Here is a 10,106-nt window from a genome sequence, read left to right on the forward strand (position 1 = left end):
GGAGAAAACAGGACGGAAGGGGGGGGGGAAGAGGGAGCCCAGGGAAAGGACAGAGGAAAGGAGGGGGAGTGAGGATCAGAGTTGATAGGAAGGATAAATGGAGGGAGAGAGGGCATCATCCGGGAGGGGGAGTTGACGGAAGCCACCTTGGGAAAGGAGATGGAGGGTGTAGAGATGGAGGGTAGGGGGGACACAATGGTGAAGACGTGGCAGGGGGCGGGGATGGGAGAGGAGTGGAGCAACCAGGGGGTGAGGGGGTTCAAGACAGCGGGAGGTGTAGAGGATGCGGATATGTTCGAGGAATAGGAGCAGATGGGGGAAAGGAATGAGATCATAGAGGATCCGCGTGGGGGACGGGAGGTGGATACGGAAGGCGAGGCGGAGTGCATGACGCTCAAGGATCTGGAGGGACTGATAGAATTTGGGGGGGGGGGGCAGATATCCAGGCAGGACTGGCATAACAGAGGATGGGACGGATTAAGGATTTGTAGGTGTGGAGGATGGTAGAGGGGTGCAACCCCCATGTCCGGCCAGAGAGGAGTTTGAGGAGTCGGAGGCGGTTGTGGGCTTTGGATTGGATGGAGCGGAGATGAGGTATCCAGGTGAGGTGACGGTCAATGGTGAGGCCAAGGTAGGTGAGGGTGGGTGTGAGGCGGACAGGACGTGCGCAGACAGTAAGGGAGAAATCCAGGAGCCGGAAGGAGCGAGTGGTACGACCTACGATGATTGCCTGGGTCTTGGAAGGATTGAGTTTCAGGAGCCATTGGTTACACCATGCAGCAAAAAGGTCAAGGTCATTCTGGAGAAGGCGTTGGGACCGTTGGAGGGTAGGAGCGAGGGCGAGGAATGCGGTGTCATCAGCATATTGCAAGAGGTGTACTGGAGGGGGGGGTTGGGGCATATCGGCCGTGTACAGGAGGTAGAGGAGAGGGGAGAGGACAGAGCCCTGGGGCACACCGGCAGAGGGGTAGAAGGTGTGGGAATTGGCATGATGGATGGTAACATAGGAGGGGCGGTGGGAGAGGAAGGAGGCCACCAGACGGATGTAGTTGATAGGAAGGGCGTTGGTTTGGAGTTTAAACAGGAGACCGGGATGCCAGACATGGTCGTACACCTTTTCGAGGTCAAGTGAGACAAAAATGGCGGAGCGACGGGACTTAAGCTGGAGGGAGAGGAGATGAGTGAGGCGGAGGAGTTGGTCATCAGCAGAGAAGGAAGGTCGAAAGCCACATTGGGTGTTTGGGAGGAGGTGGTTTTGGTGGAGGTGGAGATGGATGCGCCGGGAAAGGATGGATTCCAAGAGCTTGCTGAACACCGATGTGAGACAGATAGGACGATAGGAAGAGGCATCAGATGGAGGCTTATTGGGTTTGGAGAACATCAGGATACGGGAGGTTTTCCACAGGTCGGGATAGAAGCCAGTGGCAAGGATGACATTGTAGAGGGTGGCAAGGAGGGAAAGGAAGGAGGGAGGGCAGTGTTTGAGGTGGCGGTAGGTAACGCAGTCGTGGCCGGGAGCAGTGTTGCGTTTAGTGCGGAGTGTGAGGCTGATGTCCTGTGTAGTGATGGGAGTGTTAAGTGCAGATGGTGGGGTGTGGCCCAAGTACTGGAAGCTAGGAGCAAGGGGAGGAACAGAGGTATTCGTACGGTCCATGACATCAGAGAAGGGGGAATAATCAAAGTGGGGATCATCCGGGATGGAAAAAACATCAGAGAGGTGGGAGGCAAAGTGGTTGGCCTTACTGAGGTTGTCAGGAAAGGGACGGTCATTAAGGAGGAGAGGGTACTGGGGGATGGGGCGGTTCCCAGTAAGGCGGTGTTAAGGTGTTAAGTGCAGATGGTGGGGTGTGGCCCAAGTACTGGAAGCTAGGAGCAAGGGGAGGAACAGAGGTATTCGTATGGTCCATGACATCAGGGAAGAGGGAATAATCAAAGTGGGGATCATCCGGGATGGAAAAAACATCAGAGAGGTGGGAGGCAAAGTGGTTGGCCTTACTGAGGTTGTCAGGAAAGGGACGGTCATTAAGGAGGAGAGGGTACTGGGGGGTGGGGCGGTTCCCAGTAAGACGGTGGAAAGCAGACCAATACTTGGAAGAGTTGATGGGGAGCGTGGTGTTGAGTTGTGTACATGTCTGGCGCCAGGCTCGGCGTTTCTTCGCAACAAGCAGGTTGCGGATGTGCCGCTGTAATTGCCGGTGGCGGGTAAGTGTATCCTGGTCACGAGTGCGGAGAAAAGAGCGGTAGAGGCGGCGGGACTCTCGAAGGAGAAGGACGGCCTGTGGAGGCAGGGCGGGGCGGTGAGGGTGGATGGCTTTGGTGGGGATATGGGTGGCGACGGCGTCATACAAGGTCTGGTGCAGGAAGGCAGCAGTGCGAGAGATGTCATCAGGAGACTGGAGGGTAAGGTCGTGGCCGTCAACCTGGGTGTGAATGGAATCCCGGTTGGCATCCCAGTTGGCACGGGAGTAATCATGGACAAGTTTAGGAGGGACGGCAGGGCGAGGAGCGTGGCGGGGATGGCGACCGTTAGAGATAGTGAGGAGGACAGGAGCATGGTCACTGCCAATGAGGTCAAGGACATCCGCGGTGATGCGCCCAAGGAGGTTAGGAGAGGCAAGGACCACATCAGGAGTGGTGTTGGATTCGGGCCGGGTGTGCTGAGGCAGGGGAACCAGGTCTCCCTGGAGAGTGGTGAGAAACTGATGCCACCGCCGGAGGTCGGCAGGATCACGGCTGTGGATATTGAGGTCGGCGGCAATCACGTAGGTGGAGAAGGTGCGGTCAATGTGGGCCATGAAATCGTACGGGATGGAGGTGCAAGGGCGGACATAAATGGTGGCACAGGTGATGGTAAGGGTGGGGAAGAAGAGGCTGAGGGCGAGATGCTCGGCAGGATTGTTAAGGAGAGGTTGGGGCCGGACAGGGAGGTGATTGAGGTGGCCTATAGCAACTCCGCTATGCGCGAGAGGATATGGGTTATCGGTGCGGTGTAGAGTGTAAGGAGCCGTGGAGACGGAGATACGGGGTTGAAGGAAGGTTTCATTGAGGACGTAGGCATCCACGCGGTGCTGACGTAGGGTGTGGAGGAAGAGGAGTTTGTGGGTGGGCAGGGAACGAATGTTGTGGTACAGGATACGGTACGGTTGTTGCACCATGGGAGTGGAGAGTTAGACAAGGGTGGTGAGGGAGGTGAAGGTGAAGTGGGCCTGGTTGTGGGAGTATGTGGCATAGGTGGTAAGATGGAAGATGGAACGGGCAGCAAGGGCGATTTGGGAAAGAGTGTGTGAGTGCTGGAAGGGGTGGATGTTTTGGAGCACAATGGTGGTGAAGCGGATGATGTCCTCAGCAGTAGGGGGAGGGCTGAGCGAGTTGTTGGGGTGGATGGGGTCATCAACAGGACGGACAGGCACGGTGAGCTCAGGGGTTACTGGTGAAGGTTTTGCTTTACACTTCGAGGAGTAGGTAGGATGAGGTTCGTTGCAAGTGTTGCAGGAGGGGGGAGAGGTGAGTTTGGGGCAATGCTTGAGGAAGTGTGAAGCTTTGCAGTGGGGACAAGTAGGGGGGTTCTTGCAGGCAGAGGTAATGTGGTCGTTGTAGGTGAGACAGCGTTGGCAGCAGTAGGATTGGACTGGGGAACGGGAGGGGTCCACCTTATGGCGCTGATTGTAGATGAGGGCTCCCTCGGTAAGGAGGCGGTCAATGGAGGAGGAGGATTCGGTGAATATCCGCATGAGAAAAGTCGGCCCGGCATCATTGAAGATGCGACGGGCCGAGTGGATTTCAATGTCGGGCCTGGAGTTGAGTTCCGCCAACACCTCAGCCTCCGTGATCATGGGGCTAAGCTTCGTGATCACAGCGGTGAAGGTTGGCGGACGCCAGGGAGGTTGAGGCTGACGGGGAGAGGATGGGGTGTGGTAGGGGTGAGGTTTGCACGTTGGCCAAATTGGATACGGGGGATGCGGGAGAGGAGATTGGTGTGGAGGGAAGCACTGGGGGATCGTATGAGGACCGAGTCTGTGCGAGGAATCAGTTGGGAGATGGGAGCATTGGGGTAGTATTTCCGGATGGCGAGGGTGAGGGAGCGGGCATCAAGGAATTGAGGGTCAGGATTGGAGAGGACAAAGGTGTGGGTGCAGGTGCGGCGGGGGCGGGGGTCGGAGCCGCGTCCATGGGGGTGGGTGGGTCACGAGGGTTGGGGGTTTTTTTGGAGGAGACTTCGGGGGAAGGGTCAACATTCGGGCGCTTTGAAGGTTTCGTGGGCACGACCGGGTGGAGAGGGGGCAGGGGTACGGGGTGCAGGGGGAGATGGCGGGGGGCAGGACCACCCTGAGCAGCGGATGACGCAGACGGAGGGGGCGTGGGTGTCACTGAGACTGTGGAACGTCGAGCTGAGATCCGTGCTGGCTTGGAGCCTGGCGGAGGCGGTGCGGGGAGCGGCAGAAAGTCAGTAGCTGACGGTGGGGCGACAGTGATAGGGGAGGAGGAGTTGGGGGTGGTTACAGCCGAAAGTGGCGCAGGGGTGGGGTGGACAGGGAGAGAAGGAAGGACGGGAAGTGGGGTGGAGGAGGAGCTCCATGTGATGGTGGTCGGAGCAGCGGAGGGAGAGGTGAAAATGATAGTGGTGGTGGTGGTGGGTTGGGACATGGTGGCGGCGCGCGAGAAGGGCGGCGGCGGCGACCGGCAGGCGGCGGCGGCGAGCACCGGCAGGCGGCAGGCGACGGCGGCGAGCACCGGCAGGCGGCAGGCGGCAGGCGACGGCGGCGACCAGGCGGCGGCGGCGACGGCAAGCGGCGACCAAGCAACGGCGGCGGCGGCGGCGGCGGCAAGCACCGGCAGGCGGCGACCAGGCGGCGGCGGCGGCGGCGGCGGCGAGGAGGACCGGACGGCGAGCAGTAGTGACGGCGAGCAGACGACACGGCAAGGAAAACGGCGAGAATCTTCCACGTCGCACGCTACATCTTTTTTTTTTTTTTTTTTTTTTACTTTATTGTCATTTTAAAGCCTGTACAACAGGCAGGCTGTCAGCAGCTTACTACGCTGCTCTTCAGCCATAGAAGATACAAACAGCAAAAACAGGAGAAAAACAGAAAAGGTACAAAATGGTGGGCAATAAAACAGGAGACACAGAGAGACAAACACGGAGCCGTTCACACTCGACGATAATCCACACTGCAAACTGTTGATACGACGCACAAACACTGAAGAAGACGATGGCACTGGTGAACGATGGAGTGTGACGGTGAACACTGAACACTAAACACGACGGCACACACGAGACACTGATGGCGGTGATCTCCGGCGCGCGAAAGTCCACGTAGCGTGTGCGAGTCCGGGGACCTGCCAAGAAAGGAACAGGGGTGAGGTGGGGGAGAGGGGAAAAAAGGATGCCAATGGCGGAGGAGACGGGGGCAGGAAGGAGAGGGACAGGGGAGGGGAGGCCCGGGGGAGGAGGGGAGAGAAAAAGGAGGAGGGAGGGAAAAAGGGAGAGAAGGGAGGGAGGGTGCCCAGAGGAGCAAGCACAGAAGGAGGGCGGGAGGATCAAAGTTGGTAGGAGGGGTAGATGGAGGGGAGGAGGGCATCATCAGGGAGGGGGAGCTGGCGGAAGCCACCTTGGGAGAGGGTAAGGAGGGTGGACAGATGGAGACCGGGTGGGACATGGGAGTACAGGCGCGGCAGCGGGCGGGGGTGGGAGAGGATCGGGGAGACGAGCTGGTGAGGAGGATCGAGTTTACGGGAGGTGTATAGGATTCATATCCTTTCGAGGAAGAGGAGGAGGTGGGGGAAGGGGATAAGATCATACAGGATCCGCGTGGGGGAGGGGAGACGGATGCGATAGGCAAGGCGGAGAGCATGGCGTTCAAGGATTTGGAGGGATTCATAAAAGGAAGGGGGGGGGCGGAGATCCAGGCTGGATGGGCGTAACAGAGGATAGGGCGGATGAGGGACTTACAGGTGTGGAGGATGGTGGAGGGGTCCAGACCCCACGTACGGCCGGAAAGGAGCTTGAGGAGACGGAGTCGGGAACGTGCCTTGGCTTGGATTGTCTGGAGATGGGGAGTCCAGGAGAGGCGACGGTCGAGGGTGACGCCAAGGTACTTAAGGGTGGGGGTGAGAGCGATGGGACGGCCATAAACGGTGAGATAGAAATCAAGGAGGCGGAAGGAAGGGGTGGTTTTGCCTACAATGATCGCCTGGGTTTTGGAAGGATTGACCTTGAGCAACCACTGGTTGCACCAAGCGGTGAACCGGTCAAGATGGGATTGGAGAAGGTGTGGGGAGCGTTGCAGGGTGGGGGCAAGGGCAAGGAAGGCGGTGTCATCGGCAAACTGGAGAAGGTGGACGGGGGGGGGGTGACGGCGGCGGCATGTCCGCCGTGTACAACAAGTACAGAAGGGGGGAGAGAACGGAGCCTTGGGGCACACCGGCGGAGGGGAAAAAGGTGTAGGAATCGGTGTTATGGATGGTCACGCTACACCAAGTTACTGAACACCATATAGCATTTGCCACAAACTGTGAGAACGAGTATTAAACATTCTTCGAAGAAGTATTGTAAATCTTCATTCATTTACATCAACGACATTACAGAACAAAGTATATACAGTTGTTGAGATTAGCGTTACTTCAGATACTATCCGACAAGACGTCAAAATTGGAAATAAATGCGATTGCCAGCTGTGTTGCTACTGGTTGGGGACGGCGGGCCACACAGCTGTTGCGGGGCGTCGCCAAGAGATGGCAGAGCGGTAGCCGGTCCTTTGCTCACAGCAGTACGTGTAGTAGTAGTAGTAGTAGTAGTAGTATTAACACCTGTATGCAAGAATGTCGACCTCTTTGCTAATACTTTGGTTGACCAATAAGAGGCAGGCCGACGGCACATAAACCGCTCTTCTGTCAAAGTTCAAGCTAATTAAAACGTATTTTGAATTACATAAAAACAGATGGCTATGACAGATGATTGTTCTTTTAATGCGTACCATACCCCAAAACAACGTCCATATCATCCCAGGCTCTATGTGGAACAAATACGTTTTGACGATCCTCACATTGAATTCTGACTGTCTTTCTCGCCTTCTCCAAATGTTTCTGGAATTCAGTTTCGACACTTCTCATAACACAAGGCTTATTTCTGGCATTATCACACTTCCAGCGCATTTGACATTTCTCAATCCTTTCACTAAATTTGTAGAAGCTGTCTGTTCATCTAAAAATATTCCACAGTGGGCCACTAAATACACCCTTCGGAAAACAATGTTTATTTTTTCCATTTGCAGTCTACCTCCATTGACAAAGAATCTCTCTCCAGTCATTCTTCAGAGAGGAAAAATAAGCCACATCTAAAGACTGCATAAGACTAGTACCGTTCGGTGGAATGCAAATGAAATTTATGTTGTTTTCCTCACACAGCCCCATAGTTTTCATTAAGATGTGAGAAGAGGGATTATCTCTAATAATTACTCTCTGTCGTCCTTTCTCTGAGGCAAACAGAAGGAAGTGAGTCTGAAACCAACTGTCAAACACACTCTGTTCTAGCCACTCACCCTAATGTGTTCATTAGCATTCCAGGAGGTCAACTGTAAATCCAGTCTGTCCATTTTGGCTTACCTTTATCAATATGATAAGGGAGAAGGAATTCTCGTGCTGCATTCCCAAACAACATGAGAGTGAGGCACGGTTTTGAGGTGTCCTCAGTTTTCTCAGGACGTCGACATGTCCGACGAAACAAGGGCTTTCTTTCGCAAGTATGTGATGAAACCCAGTTTCATCAAACTGAAAACATTTCAAAAGGAACGCCTTCAACCTCGGCTTTGTATTTCTCTAAAAAGACATTGATTCTGCTAAGGACACAGGATCAGCCCCGCACCGCTCTGTGGGACGGTTTAGGAGGGAATTGGAGGCGAGGACAGTGGGTGCTGTTGGATGGTGACGAGGTGTACGTTCCACATTAGTAATGTGTCGAGTGTTAGTCCTAAACATTTCACTGTCAGTCGGGGCGGTGGGTTGGTTGCAGATGGAGAGTCGGAAAACTGGGCGACGGAGACGCCGACCGCTCAGCCACGCAGCCTGCAGAGCTGTGTCGCCAGTCGCGGTGCTGCGTGGAGTACCGGCAGTGTTCCGGGTGCGCCGCGGTTCCGCGCTGTGCGAATTACGGCGCCGTCAGAGCTCTGAGAGTCTGGGACCTGACGCAGCGCCGCCTTGAGACGAAGCCACAGGGCGCTCGCCTCGGGCAGATGTGACGTCACAGGCACATGTCGTAACAAACCGAACCGTTTTAGTCTTTTGCAAGTACCACATGGATAGTTGTGCTTCGGGTCGAGTGACTGTTTACATTTTAGATTGTGCTAAATAAGTTACAGCTTTTATCAGAATGACACGGAGCTGTTGCTTGCCAAATTGCAGAAGCAATAACAGCAATGGGCTAAAGTTTCTGTATTTTATTTTCCACCTGATGAATCTCTAAGACTGTAATCGGTCTCGGCTGTTCACGCACAACATTGGATGCCCAGCAAACATTCAATTGTACGTATCGTTGTTTTTCTTAACTACTATAACACCATTACATAAATAGTAACGCATAACTTTTATTCCGAAATGTATTACGAATGAAAGCAATACACAGTCCCGCCCATCTTAACGTTCATTTTCATAACATCTTTACCAATCAACTGTACGCCCCTTTTAAGGTCTGTGAGCTGCATTTCAGCGAAGAAGGTATATTAAGCAGTACAAGTATGTACGACCCAAGAACTGGCAAACTGTTAACAGCACCATTGCATCGTCTGAAGAAAAGGTAGGTTAAAAAACGAAATGTTAGGCAGTGGCCTACATTTGAAAATTGTAATGTGACAAGGAGGAAGCTGGTTGTATAGTTGCATCTCGTTTGATGTTAAGCTTTTCTCTTTCAGATGCTGTACCTTCACAGTTACCGGGATGCCCTTCATATTTGTCCATTACGCCAACATCAGCCTGAGGGGACCCCGAAAGTCGCAGGGAGCGACTAGAAAGCAGTGCCCTTCACATCGCCATTCGAGAAAGTGTATAAACGCAGGAGAAGTTGATAGAGCAACTAAAAAGTAAAATAAGTGACTGCAATAAGCATAGTGACTGGATCGCAGATCACAAATTAGACAATGTGTGCTTATTGTTAATTACCCACAATCCTTACCCTAGAGTTGATTGATACTCTGTTATAAACAGTGATTTATTTCTCAGAGTTTTATTAATCGAAATTGAAATGTGTTGGAAAGATGAAACTTCCCAAAAAAATCCGCAACACACAAGAGGTAAGTCATGCTCTTAAGGAAATTTATTTGGTGTGTAGTAAAGATGAGATTCCTGTTGACAGTCTTCTGTCGTTCACTGAAGATAAGTTGCAGAATTTAGTAGAGAAGTTGCCAGAAAGGGAAACAGAAATATATTTTTTTAAATGCGAGGTTTCATTCCTGAAATGTAGAAGTTTGTCTCAGTTAAGATATTACGCTGACTCTGTGATTCTGCGGTCATTAGTAAATATTACAAGCCCACCTGGATATAAGTTTCTCAGAAGCACTGGCATTATTTCTATGCCAAATCCAAATACACTGTCCAGGCTTTGTAGTAAGCTTTTAACTAGTCCAGTCATTGGAAAACATAGCGATCAGCTTAGTAGTCATATCTGACAGAAAGCTGGAACTTTCTTGTGTTAAGTGATGCAACACATTTGACATCCTAGCTTCATTACGAAGGTGAACTTTCCTGATATATAAAAGAAGTAATTCTTAAATCAGAAGCAGCTTGATTTGAGGTGGTTAGGTTAGTGGCAGAAAATAATTAAATTTATAGAAAAGCAATATCAAACTTTAGTATTCCACCAGAAGTAAAAATAAAGTACTGTCACCCTGCACAAACATCTGCAAATCGCCCACTGTACCGTTTTGTGGATACAGTTCATCTTTTAAAGTATATCTGTAACAACTGGTTCAATGAAAAGGAGCAGATTCTGTGTTTTTCTGATTTCAGTGACAGCATGGAGGGAGGTTTTGCATCGCGCACAGCATTAAAAGAGCTATACATGACTGAAAAACATGATCTATTGCAATATGGAAACTCTCTAACTTTCAAAACTCTTT

The sequence above is a fragment of the Schistocerca nitens genome, chromosome 11 (genome assembly GCF_023898315.1).
Source record: "Schistocerca nitens isolate TAMUIC-IGC-003100 chromosome 11, iqSchNite1.1, whole genome shotgun sequence".
In the NCBI taxonomy this organism is placed as follows: Eukaryota; Metazoa; Arthropoda; class Insecta; order Orthoptera; family Acrididae; genus Schistocerca; species Schistocerca nitens.